Here is a 14,773-nt window from a genome sequence, read left to right on the forward strand (position 1 = left end):
GCTCCTTTCCACAGGATGCCAGCTAGACTATGGGTACCACAGCGGCACCTATTTCTGCCGTGAAGCAGTAATGTGTAAGCATTACTGTGTTTCGGTCTGAAGGGCGCCGCAGCTAGTGAAATTACTGGGCAAATGAGACTTAACTTCTTATATCTCAAGGTGACGAGTGCAGTTGTAGTGCCGCTCAGAATTTTGGGGTTTTTCAAGTATCCTGAGCGGCACTGCATTGTAATAGGCAGGGCGTATCAATTACCATCAGCTGGACGTCCTGCTCATCTCGTTTTTTTTATGAAATAACACAAATAAACACACACAAGAACAGGGAAAAGTGAAATAATTATATTAAATGATAATATTATATATGATCTATATTATTTTCTTTGATTAAAGCGAGTGTTACATGTTTAAAATAAAACACCTTTTAACGAATTAAAATGCGTGTATCTATAAAAATATCACTGTGTTTCGCAACCCGAAGTTTCGTGGCCTTTTCGGAGCACGTTCCGCTAAAGGAGTGCTCTGGAAACACAGTTACAATTACACGCGTTATTATCCTTTAGAAAGTGTTTTAATTAAATAAAATAATTTTGAAGACTAATAAAATGGGACACTTAACAAACTGTTGGTAATCAATTTAAGTGTTTTCAAACTAAAAATAATAGCTAAAAAGTATCGCATATATTCTTAAAGAAGCAAAGAATAGTAAACAAATTATTTCACGTCAGGCAACACCGTTCCTAATATTTTGTTGACTACTAAGAATTGTATGAGTCACAATGTCTCAAAACATAAATGTCGTTGTATTGATTTTAACACTCAATAGAAAACTATACAAATGAAAGTATTTCTGAGAGCTCAGTCATAGGACAATTTAGATCAAGAAGTACTCTCTCTTACTTTCAATGATTGTAAGTAGGTACGTTAGTATTATTATTATTAGATCAATCGATACTTTCACCGTAATAGATTGTCAATCAAAGTGTAAAGGCAATACTCTGCGTTAGTCAAAATAAAAAAGCACATGTACTTCTTTGTAACTGAGCTAATTACGTTATATTTAACTTGATTTATACATGACTAATAATTAATAACACTCCTTATATAAAAAATAATAAAATAAAACTCAAATTATCTATTACAAATGGTAAATATTGTGAAAATCGCGGTCTGCTAGCAAAGTTAACTCAGAGAGTTGCCAGCAGCCAAACTAGAGTAGCCAAACTTATCCCATGACAGAGGTACGTACCCGACCTTGGGTCAACTGTCAAATCGGTTAGATGCCTATATAACTCTGATATGATATTTCTTATTTGCTCCGTTTTAGATTTTGCGGCAGTTCCCACCGCTGCACCTTACGTTCTGGAGTTTTTTTTATGAAAATATGTGTCGAGATGAGCAGGACGTTCAGCTGCTGGTAATTGATACGCCCCGCCCATTAAAATGCAATGCCGCTCAGGATTCTTGAACTACCCAAAAATTCTGAGCGGCACTACAAGTACACTCGTCACCTTGAGACATAAGATATTAAGCCTCATTTGCCCAGTGATTTCCCTAGCTACGGCGCCCATCGACCGAATAAAAAGTAATGCTTACTGCTTCACGACAGAAATAGACGCCGTTGTTGTACCCATAATCTAGCCGGCATCCTGTGCAAAGGACCCTCCTGATGATGAATCTGTGTTCAATATGAGAAGGCGCTCTCGTGTCCACACAAGTTATACCTTGTAACTTATAACAATATGTATGTTTCACCGCCTTAAAATCTCATTTATCTATTAGGACGATTTCAAATATTCAAAAACAATATAAGTGACTATAAAATATTAAAAATTCGATTTTCACGCAGCAACCTGTTATGTAAACATACAATTCAAATTCAAATTCAAATATTTTTATTCAAAATAGGATGTGACATCACTTATTGAAAGTCAAAAAAATACCACCCATTCCAAAATCAATGCCTCAGACCTGAGAAGAATGGGCGCAACAAACTCAGCGGGCCTTTTTTTTTCATCGAATAAATATGTTTACAAAGTAATATTGTACAATTAAACTTATTATTTAATAGCCTGAGGCGGTCACTCCATTCCCAATCTGTGGTATCATTAAGAAAGTCATTTATGTTATAGTAACCTTTACCACACAAACGTTTTTTAACAATTCTTTTGAATAACGTTATATTTTTGTTTTGAACATTTTCTGGGATCTTGTTGTAAAAGCATATAGATCGCCCCTCAAAAGACTTCTTAACTCGACTTAGCCGAGTAGCAGGCATTATAAGCTTATGTCTGTTCCTGCTGTTAACATTATGGTTATGACAGTTTCTAGCAAATTCACTTATGTGTCTATTACAATTACACTCGTTTTGATGTTTATAAAGTTAAAGACTTAGGAAATAAACATACAAATTTTCAATTTATTAATTCAGTGAGATAATATTTATTTAGTTCTTTTATTAATCCTTTAAAATCTCAAATTGTTAGTTACATCTAAATTAAGCGATATAAAATGCTTAAAGATGAAAATATGTTTAAATTAAGATTGAAGATAATTTAATTCGGTAGGTAGGGTTTTGATAAACAATAATTCAAACATAACTCGTGAGATATCAAATTACCTTATAGTATAATTAGTGAGTGTTGGGATATAGGATTTCATTGGGTTCAAAATCATGTGATTTTTATATTCAGGCCTGAATATCGAAAATTCACTATAGTTATAACTAGTAATACGCTTTTACGCCGGAGCTACCGAACCGATTTTGATGAAATTTGGTACAGCGATAGACTATAGCTTGGGAAAGGACATAGGCTACACTTTATCCCGAAAAAATTCATGATTCCCGCGGGGTTTGTGGAAAAACTGAAATTCACGACCATGAGCATAACTATATCAATAATAGGTATAGTTTGCCATAGCGATCTTTCTCGAAATAAGATTCATATAATACGGAATGGAACGGGAGCGAAAACGGGAACTGGAACTGGAATAGGACATGAGATAATCTTCACTTCCAAACATGCTTATTATTTTAAAAACCCTTTTCCACGCAGACGAAGTCGCGGGCATCAACTAGTATTTAATATAAGTAGTACAACTAGTACATACAATACGTTGAATGCTTGTTGTACTTAAAAATTTTTCAAATCACATTTTTTTTTTTTAAATTATCGTATATAAATTTATTATTCAAACAAAACAAATCTTATAACTATATTTACAATTCTACGACTACATAAAATTAAAACTATCATTACGTGGAAGCGTACCAAGAATACTGGCAGCATTACCGCGTTGGATAGAAAGGCTGATCCGTTGACCGAAATAGCTGCCAGTGCTTGGGCTTCCAGAAGCCTTATTGAGGCGCGAAGATCGTATTTTGAACATTCTCCGCGCCTCTGGGCCCCACGGGCCAAGTGTCTCGACACCAAACGGAACAAAGATGTATGACTCACTGAGACCAACATATTTGCTACGCTTGCTGTCTTCGGCAGTCGAAGCAGCAGCCCCAGCACCAACTGACGTAACTTGGACATGAGAAGGAGCCAGAGTGTCGACGCAAGTAGCGTCCCACACCAGCGCCCTTCCCCGTGCCCAAGCCACCAGCGTCATTCCATCAGGACGCTTGCCATCGCGGCGGGTAATACCATTTGGCTCTAAAACAGCTGGTATATTAAGAGCGGCAAATGCCCTTCGGATGACTTCATTAATGCTGGCGTGACGACTGATACGGCCTGCCGATTTTAGGCAGGATTGATTTTAGCCGATTTTTGGAGAAAAATGATAAGAGTGAATTTTTACGATGCGCGCGCACACCGACACCTGAATTCTATATCGTGAAGTTAGTTCTAGGTGGCATGAAAATGGATAACTATGTTCAAGTTGTATATTCTAGTATTTTTATATTTAGAACACGTGTTTCGTAACAGTACAATTAAACAGTGTGAATAAATAAATATTATTTTGGTGTTTTTATCAAATCAATTTCATATACGACGGTGATAGTATTTACTAATAATTTATTAGTATATCTATATATATTGAATATTTTTGAACAAAACTGTTTTGAGTGCATTCATAGATTTGAGGTTAATTGTCGGTATGTATAATTTATTTACATCGTTAATTAAATATTATTACATAATTATCTCAAAAAATGATGTGGTGTCGTGGGACACCAGGTAGGAAGCTCCTTCGGCTAGTGTAGAATCGACACAAATTGCAAAAAAAATCGTTCTAATATTGTTATAATCGTTATCATATATTAATATAATAATATTGATAATATATACACTACTCGCTTGTGTATGCGACTGTTGCGCCTGCGCACGTCTCATTTAACGGTTTTATTCCACGGATTTTTCCTTACGGTTTTACTATCACATTTGTTTCAGTTCGGTCGCGCAGCAAAATCCCTATCCCCTCCAAGCCTGCCGTAAGGAACTTCGTTCCAAAAAAATTTTTTTTTTCGTTTTGTTTTATTTCTGGTATATTAACAAATTTTATGTATAAATAAAAAAAAAATAATATAGAATATAGTATAGAAAATACTTGTTTATATTAACCTTATCTTATTCTTAACCCTATACTATCTTTGATCTTAACTATTTGTTAAAATTTGATTTAGTTTTCCGTACGCCAATGAAGTATAACTTCTAACGCGTGTACATAAGTACACACACTCTTTTTATTTATTTTAGTTTATTATCCAATACAGAACAAATATATCGACAAACTCACGGGTTTATCTGGGTACCTAGCGCCATTAATTTTATTTTTAATTTACAACTGCTTTTTGCCAACCTAATATTTTTTCAGGAAGTATATTTTAAAGCTTGTTTAGATTTTCGTGGTATTTATGTACATTTCTTGCATCTCTTTGGGAAGTTCGTTAATGCTATCTGGTATTAGGTAATTGACAGTTCTTTTCCCATATATATTATTAATTTTTGATAATTGAAGTATTTGTAATATATATCAAGTTGTCGTAAACCTAATGGTCTATTTAATATACGTGTTGTAACTAACATATCATATTAATTTGAATATTCAGCTTAAACCTAAACGTTCCTTTAAAATTTCTCCAAATTGTGTTCCAATTTTTGTTTTCAAAAATTCCAAAAATAATAAAGACGTGATATAATTGTCTGAATATTTTAGTCATCAATTAATTTTTATTAATATTTATTCTAACCCTCAGATCGTCTATGCATTTTCCAAATATTAATTTATTTAATTATTAATTTTTTACTGTTCAATTACTTTTAATTAATATTAATTCTAACCCATTATCGTTAACACTGTGACAGCTGCGAAAACGTCGAATAAAATTTAGGTTGACTGGTAACCTCTATTTTGGGCAATCCACGCACTCTAAGTGGCACACAAATCGCGAGCGTTAGACTTAGTTTGTCACGCACACTACAGTAATAAACCTAGCCTGTTTTCATCGGTTGTGTTGCAGCAAAATGCGTGATCTTTAATTATAAATTTCCTTTGTTCTAACTTTAAATACGACTCATACGCCCTGGTCGTATACCATCGCCGTATGAGCAAGGTCACTGGCATAGTTTTAATGCCTTAAAATATTATCCTTTTTGCAAAGAACGCTTAAGACCCCCAGTGAAGTTGTAACCTGATATATAACTCGTAACTTATTTGCGTTTGAGGTATAAATGATGTCTGTAAACAAAGGTAATTCTTTCACAAAAAGGTGTGTGTATCATAAATAATGAAAATAATACGTCCAATCTTATAAGGATTTCAATCTATTTAATCGTGGCAGCCATAACAGTTAAGAACCTATACCCTTTTTTATGGAAAGTCACCTAATGTTAAGTGATCATCGCCGCCCACACTCTCCTTCAACACCAGAGAAATCACAGGAGCGGGTATTCCAGTGGGAGGCTTCTTTGCAAAGGATGCCGGCTAGATTATGCGTTTGGTTTGCTCAATGCAAGACAGACCACAGTCCAGTTTATAGACACCTGCATCTTGTAGTGAAATTAAACTTTAATTGTCTCATTTTTTTATGATAATAAGGGATGAGACGAGCAGGACGTTCAGCTGATGGTTATTGATACTCCCTGCCCATTACAATACAGTGCTGCTCAGGATTCTCGAAAAGCCCTAAAAATATGAGCGGCACTACAATTGCGGTCGTCAACTTGAGACATAAAATGTTAAGTCTCATTTGCCCAGCAATTTCACTAGCTACGGCGCCCTTGAGACTGAAACACAGTAATGTTTACACACTTACTGCTGCACGGCAGAAATGAGCCCTTTGTGATACCCATAATCTAGTCGGCATCCTATGCAAAGGAGCCTCCCACTGGTACTCAATAATTGCTGGATTTTCTGGTGTTACTTGAAAATAGTATAAATTGAAGCTCGTGTTAGGATCCAGCTAATTTTGTCTGTAATACCCTTTAGATATGGCATGTAGGTTGGTTAACTTGGCACTGTAGGCGCCTTTACTCTGTTCCGGTGCTGACTCCTGAGCCTCCTTGGCTGCAGTTTGTTCTCATGGAGTACTTTCTTGACATGCTGTAACTCCTCATCTTCGATCAATTTAGATGTCTAGATAGACTATGACAGCTGTGAAGACATCGGAAATAATAGACTCATCACCTGATTCCTGCCACCGAATTACTTCTTCGCACGACACGCCACAAATTAGGATATCATCCCCACCATCTGGATGTGTGGCGGTACTCCACAGTGCGGTTTTCAAGGAGCTTTCTCCCACGTACTACAAAGCTGTGGAATGAGCTTCCTTGTGCGTGTTTCCGTGACGATACGACATACGGGTACCTTCAAAAAAAGCGCGTACACCTTCTTTAAAGGCTGGCAACGCTCTTGTGATTCCTATGGTGTTGCAAGAAAATGTGGGCGGCGGTGATCACTTAACACCAGGTGACCCGTACGCTCGTTTGTCCTCATTTTTCATAACAAATGACTTTACAACTAACTATTTTGAGCAATTCACGCACACTAACACAAAGTGTCTTACAAATCGCGAGTGTAAGACGTAGCTTGTCACGCACACTAAACTAGTAAACCTGGCCTGTTGTCAAACAGCAATAGACTTTATCTAGACGTATAAATTATCTAAGAGCCTCATTGAGATGGTCAGCATCACGTCGGGTTAACTAAAGTTACAATAAAAATGTAACTTTTAGGCAAAAAATAATGTAAAATCAGTTACAATTATTACATTCGTCTTATTCCTTTAAAAAGGGTTTTATTTAAATAAAATTGAATACAAATAAAAAACATGAAAGTTGGACGAAAGAAAGTACGGAACAGACAATCAACAATTAAAAATATATTTTATCTTCAACCTTAACGATTTCTTATCATTTGCTATCGAAAAACTTTAACTGTATTCATTTATCTTTGTAGATATATTAACTATATCGTACATATGATACGGCATAAAAAACAGCTAACTCTTGTTTATAAGTACGATGTTTTGAATTAATAAACCATGTGTTTGATAGCATCGCATCCATCTTGTAAATCCAGGCAATATTTGTAAACAAAATAATTAATAATTACTAACCTCGTTTTTGAGAGAGTGGCGACAGGTCACGTTTTTTTGCGAAAATATAACACAACAAAAGTTATTTTTAACAGTTGAGTGTTTGAATAACAAATTTGAGAGAAAGTTATTTTAAAAGCTATGTCTATGCTCATTGGGACTATTTCTTACAATGTATTGAATAAAACAACTTATTTGAAAAACATTGATTAAATTTGCTTCAAATAATAAATATATTTATATATTTACAACAGTATGACTATTATATTATATTATTATTATCTGGTTTTCAACCAGTCTGTGTTGCCAGTGATGACTTACGGTACGCAGACGTACGTGGTTGCTCAGGTGGCAATGGAGAGGAGGAGGCTCGGAGTTTTCCTGCGAAATCGATCATAAATGAGAAGAACCAAAGTTACCGACATAGTCCAAATGATTGCGAAACTGGCGAAAGTGGCAGTGGGCAGGGCACATAGTTCGACGGACAGATGGCCGTTGGGGTAGTAAAGTCCTCGAATGGCGACCACGTACTGAAAGACGCAGTGTTGGTAGGCCCCCCACAAGATGGACGGACGATCTGGTCAAGATTGGATGAGGGCAGCGCAGGACCGATCGTCGTGGAAATCTTTGGGAGAGGCCATTGTCCAGCAGTGGACGTCTTCCAGCTGATAATGATGATGATGATATTATATTACATATTTATAACTACATTAAATTAAAACTACCAAAAACAAAGTCCAGCAACACTGGTCTGATTCCTCTAGTGTTGCAAGAGAGAATGGCCGAATATTACCGACAGGTGATAAAAAAAACTTTAAATGCTACGTTCAGAAATGTGGCTTTATCAGGAGCGCCCGTCTATCCGAGAATATCGCTGCTGTTGCCAAGGATGTCGAGCTGTCACCGGAAACATCGACCAGATGCAGTGCCACGCAATTAGCCATCATCCGGACGTCCCTAAGGCGAATTTTGAAGACCTGCGCATGTTCCCGTACAAAGTCCAATCCGTGCATCAGCTGCTGCCTGCAGACCACCAAACGCGCGTAACTTGCGCCCAAGCCATCCTCAATCTCGAGGAAGAAGTGGACGATTTTTCGATCAAAATCACAGTAAGCGATAAGGCTCATTTCCACCTCAGCGGGCACGTGAACAAGCAAAACTATCGCTTCTGGGGCACCGAAAATCCATGAGTGATGCACGAGGAGCCATTACACCCGCTCAAAGTGACTGCATGGTGCACTGTTCACGCTGGAGGAGTCATCGGGCCATTTTTTTTCGAGAACGCCACCTGCAAAGCGACTACAGTGGATGGTGCGCGCTATAGGGCCGATAAAACAAGCCCGTATGACAATCAATAGTGACGGCGCCCATTTGGACGATATCATCTTGCCGACTTGACCAATACAATTCTAAAAGTTCAAATAAACATAATCTAAAAACAGAATCGAAGTTTTTCATTAAAAAAAAAGCGACAAACAACATTGGATGACTTCTTTTGGCCCGCCTGTTACATCATATATTTTTTTAGTTTTATCATTCTCTTATTTTAGAAATTACAGGGGGTGGGGGGACACTCATTCTACTAATTTGGAAGTGTCTCTCGCGGAAACTATTTAGTTTAGAAAAAAATCATATTTGAACCTCAATATCATTTTTGAAGACCTATCCGTAGATAATAAGAAAAATAAATTATGAGCTTCAGTTCTAAGTACCTATGGGGAACTCCCAAAATTGTTTTTTTTTTTCTGTTTTTGTGTGAAAGTCTTAATGCGTTTCACAGAATTCATCTATTTACCAGGTTACAACAGTTCTTATAGTTTCAGAAAAAATGTGACATACGGACAGACAGACAGACAGCCAAGACGAATCCATAAGTGTTCCGTCTTCTGCCATTTGACTACGGAACCCTAAAAATACGATTACGATGACCCAAAAAATAAACTTGGACATTTAAAAACCAAATTTGGCACTGTCTACAGAAATATATTAATATCTAATAAAAATAAACTTAAAAGTATAAATAATAAACTTAAGACTTTAAGCTTTATTTATTTTTTATTTAATTTATAAAATTTTACTTTATTTTCCCAAATACTAGAATAAATAATAGAACAGACTTAAAGTAATATATTTCTAAATAATATAATTTACTATATCTCGACACCAGACATATTTATAACATAGTTAATTTTTTTTTTAATAATAAAAGTAGTTTATAAAAGACACGCTTTGGTTGAAAAGATAATGGTTTAAATTTAAAAGCAACATCAATTCCTGCCTTGTTGACGATAAATGAAAAAATTATATAAAAAACAAAAATCTTTTTTTGCAAATTGAAAAATGCAATAAATTTATCAAATTAATATATTGTCATCGGTCCTCGATAAGTCTACGAAGTTTGAACGATATCTGGCCCTTTAAAGTGGGTCAAAGTCGCGCCGAAATGTGTCGGTTACAGACAAACATACATACAGGTGAAGCTAGTAAGCACATCTCACCTATAACTACGTATGTGTTACAAACCTACCTTGGCTGACACCGACTCCAAAAATAACAATAATCGTAACTAGAATTAGATTGATTAGGTAACAAACATAAAAAAAAAAAACCGACGAATTGAGAACCACCTTCTTTTATCAAGTCGGCTAGTAATGTGTCCTCAATTTATGAGAATTTCGAACGCACATCAATCTACAATAAATAATGTTCTGTCTCTAGTTATAAGATTAATCACCTGTTCGGAAAATATTAAAAAAAAATACATAAATAATTGGAAATAAATCATTAATGAACTTGTTCTACCTGTGGCGATAATTTTTGGGGCACGGTGGCAGGCATGAGTCATCTGGAACACGTGTGCGAGTTCAAATCCCTCCTGTGCATCATATTACAGTTTAATGTTTATAAGTATTAATGTACATTTAGGTATCATATTAAATATGTCTTTGCACCAATAGTATATGCATTATTATTATTAATACGCAAGTCTCCATCTCTGCTCTGTTATTGTCCCTTCTTTGCTTTTAGGGCAAGATATTTTGATTGTTTTATATATAACTACGAGTGAATTAAGTTGTTGAGCACAGGTTTATTTCAAAAATACATAGCACGTAGTCAAAGTCAAAGTCAAAAATATTGTATTGACATAAAATCAAAAGATTGCTCGTCAACTTCAATCACAAAAAATACAATTCAGATACATACATATTAAATACACAAAAGTTTAAGCATTTAGATATTTTAAAAATAATGCAATCCAGTGAAAAAATACAAAGCTGAACCAAAAAATCCATTAAAAAACAACTATAATACTATTCAATTACATATTGTAATTAAGTTTACGTTATCTTCAATACTGTTATAAGCTTTCGAGATAAGTCTGAGCTTAATAAAAGATTTAAATACAATCATCTTTTAACTAATTACAATCAACATAATATTATATTCTTATTTTGGTGCTTACTTATAAATATTCCGCACTCTTACAGTAGTAATCTACTGAGGTTGAATTCCACTTAAAGCTAATTTGGGTAAGGCTGTCACTCTTAACTAGCGCGTAGTGTAATATATATGTATCATGTTAGTTAAAAGCCTTTTAAATATCAAATATTTCATAAAAAGTTATAAAGAAGAAACTGTATAAGTATAAATTATCCTATAAAACAACTAGCTGACTCAACGAACGTTGTATTGCCATATAAAGTAATAAAAATAATTCAATAATTAAAATTTTTGAGTTATAAAATATAGATGACTACCGATTCTTAGACCTATCAAATATATCGTACAAAATTTATCGCACTACAATAATTATTATATTCGATTGCCATCTTGGAACCCTATTGCGGATCTGTGGATGGAACAGAATAATGTAAAAATCGCGATAGAAACATAGGTGTTGATCGTAGACGGGTGAAAATTTGAAGTTGTATGTATTTTTTAATGCTGAATCATCAATAAAAACAATCAATCAATAAAAAAAAAAATTGTCAAAAAATATTTTGGGGTGGGTCACCCTTATCATTTAGGGGTAAGAGAAATAGATGTTGGCCGATTCTCAGACCTGTCCGATATGCACACAAAATGTCATAAAAATCGGTTAAGCCGTTTCGGAGGAATTTGGTAACAAACACCGCGACACGAGAATTTTATATATAAGTTTGTTATCTCCTAATGGCCGTTCCCATTATTCTATCTACAGATATAATTAAATTACTTCCATCTACTGTCAGTAGTTAGCTGTCAATAGTCTGAAGCTGTCCCAATATACCCGATAAATCATTCGTATCGCCTTATATTGGGACGCGTGAATAGCAATTTCCATACAAACTTCTATCGCTGGTAAGCTATACGTCCTCCCATTGACAGACAGCGTGAACGGATAAGGTGAATTACCGTCGATAAGTTTATTGTAACAGAAAAGTCAACGATAGTTACGATTTTTGTCTCAAGTAGGCCACAACCGGAGATAGACTGAATATTGGGAACGGCCGTAAGATGTTTAGAAAAGCTCATAGTTATTTTAATTTGACAAAAACTAACACCACGTAGACAATTATTGCATGAAAATTACTATTGAATATGCGAAGAATATTAGCGAGACAGACTCTTGAAAAGTGCAAACATGATTATTTAAATATTACGTACATATTCATTTCTTGTTTGTTTAAGCTGTTAGCAGGATGTAGAAGTGTATACCTCAGGCAAATACCGGGAATGTTAGAATAAATATGAATGACTAGCTGATGCGCGCGAATTCGTTCGCGTACATAAAGGGTTTTAAAAAAAAGTAAAGCTTCAAAATAGAAAAAAAGGAAAAATGATGTTTGCTATCCGTATCAATGCAATACAACTAATATAGGGACCGAGCGTCTAGACTGTCACGCCAACTGAAAAGTGAAAGGTGCGCGGGAAATTATGCGCACCAAAAACGTTACTATCCCATTTGATGAGTAGGTTTTACTCCACATATTTTTATCATACCGGGCGCCTTATATGAAAATCGATTCTTAAGGAGTAAACTAAACCTACTATTTTTAATGAAAATAAGGGACGAGACGAGCAGGATGTTCGGTTGATCGTAATTGATACGCCCTGCCATTACAATGCAGTTGCCTGCCGCTCAGGATTCTTGAAAGAACCAAAAATTCTGAGCGGTCCTACAACTGTGCTCCTCACCTTGAGACATAAGTTGTTAAGTCTCATTTGCCCAGAAATTTCACTAGCTACGGTGCCCTTCAGTTCCAAACACAGTAATGCTTACACATTACTGCTTCCCGGCAGAAATAGCCGCCGTTGTGGTACCCATAATCTAGCCAGTATCCTGTGCAAACGCGCATGAATACCATGAATTTTACAGAGATAAAATGTAGCCTATTTCCCTAAGCTCTAGAATTTCGCTGTACTAAATTTCAGCAAAATCGGTTCAGTAGCCCCGGCGTAAAGGCGTAACAAACAAACTTACATTCACATTCATAATATTAGTAAGGATACATAAACAATGTCTATTTAATCGATTATTTTAGATGACATTCACCATGCTTTCGTCACAAACCAATAAGGCTTCAGAACCTATTGGAATAAATTTGAAGAAACTTGTTTAGAACTAATTTTTTACATACATAATATAATATACTGTCTTGTTATATATTACATAGAAAGATATGATATACATATTAATCAATTATGTTAAATATTTTGTATATTATTATGCCAATTAATGATTCTTCAATTTTGTTACCACACGAAGAGCAAATTTATCAACGATATTAATTTTATTAATGATAATAAAAAACGGCATTGCAAATGTATTACATTATTTGCTTCCACAGTGACAGAAGACTTAAGATGTGTTATTATATCAATGAGGTTAAGCATCTTATATACATTAAGACCTTAAATTTTTAAGTTTCCAAATGATAGTCACTCCGTAATATATGAATTAATAATCCTTTGTAAAGTGGGTAGTTTTCACAGTGTTGCATTTCGAATTATAGATAATTAGTCACCTTCCTTAAAGGCCGGCAACGCTCCTGTGAGTCCTCGTGTGTTGCAAGAGATTGTGAGCGGCGGTGATCACTTAACATCAGGTTTCTTCAAGGAAAGAAGACTAAATCTTGTTATCCCAAGACATATAACAATACCTTACTTTTAAATCTATATTCTACTACTATATATAAATTTATTGAGTTAAAAATTTATATTTTCAGAAGTTATCCTGTTTACCCTGTTATGTCCTGTTTACTCTTGTGGACCATAAGCCACTGAAACAATTTTTTTAAATAAAAATAGCAAATTATCAATTTAATTTATATTTAATAAGTTCAACACTCATTCATCTTTCTGACGATGTGCTTCTTATATCATTTACATGCACAATATAATTGTAATATAAGGTAAGTAGTATTGTAACCTTTCAATCTATGTACTAACTACTAGCTGACCCGACAGACATTGTTCTGTACATAATAAACAAATTACTGTTTTAATAAATTTGTCCATAATATTTCAAAACATCAAGAATTATTTCGTAAAGTATGCTCCCTATTGCTATAGTGAAATTGTTTCACAGCAGAACTGTCAAAGCGTGCGTCAATAAATTCTCTCGTAGAAATTATGTCTATAATATAAATGGAATAAAAATAATTATGGCTCCGAAATCAAAATAAAAACTATCCTATTTCTTAAGTTGCACATTACTGGACTCCATGAAGTAATCGCCATTTAAGTCCGTTAATTAGCTTAGGATTTTACTGGGAACAAGCATCAACATGCGAATTAATGCGTAATGATAAATACGACCTGCTCCAACTCATCATACAAGGGAAAATCCAGGGAAAGCGTCCACCCGGAAGAAGGCGTACTTCGTGGCTTAAGAATCTCCGGACATGGTTCAACTTTAGCGCAGGATCCCTGTTCCGAGCTGCTGTGTCAAAGATAAAAATAGCACTAATTATAGCCGACCTCTGGTAGGAGATGGCACCTCAACAAGAAGCCTCATTACACTGGAATTATATTAATTAATATTATAAAGACGAATGGTTTCTAATTACAGTTCCTGTAGATTTAAAACAGTTTCTCGTGCTGTATGAGATCACGCGTTATCGTGGAGCAATAATCGTGAAGATGGATTCATGAGTCGGGGCTGTTTCACTGCGAGTTTTTCTATCATTGTTCGGAGTTCGGCACAGTAGACATCTGCCGGTATCGCTTGATCAGATCGTAGAAAGC

Source organism: Leptidea sinapis, chromosome 6 (genome assembly GCF_905404315.1).
Source record: "Leptidea sinapis chromosome 6, ilLepSina1.1, whole genome shotgun sequence".
NCBI lineage: Eukaryota > Metazoa > Arthropoda > Insecta > Lepidoptera > Pieridae > Leptidea > Leptidea sinapis.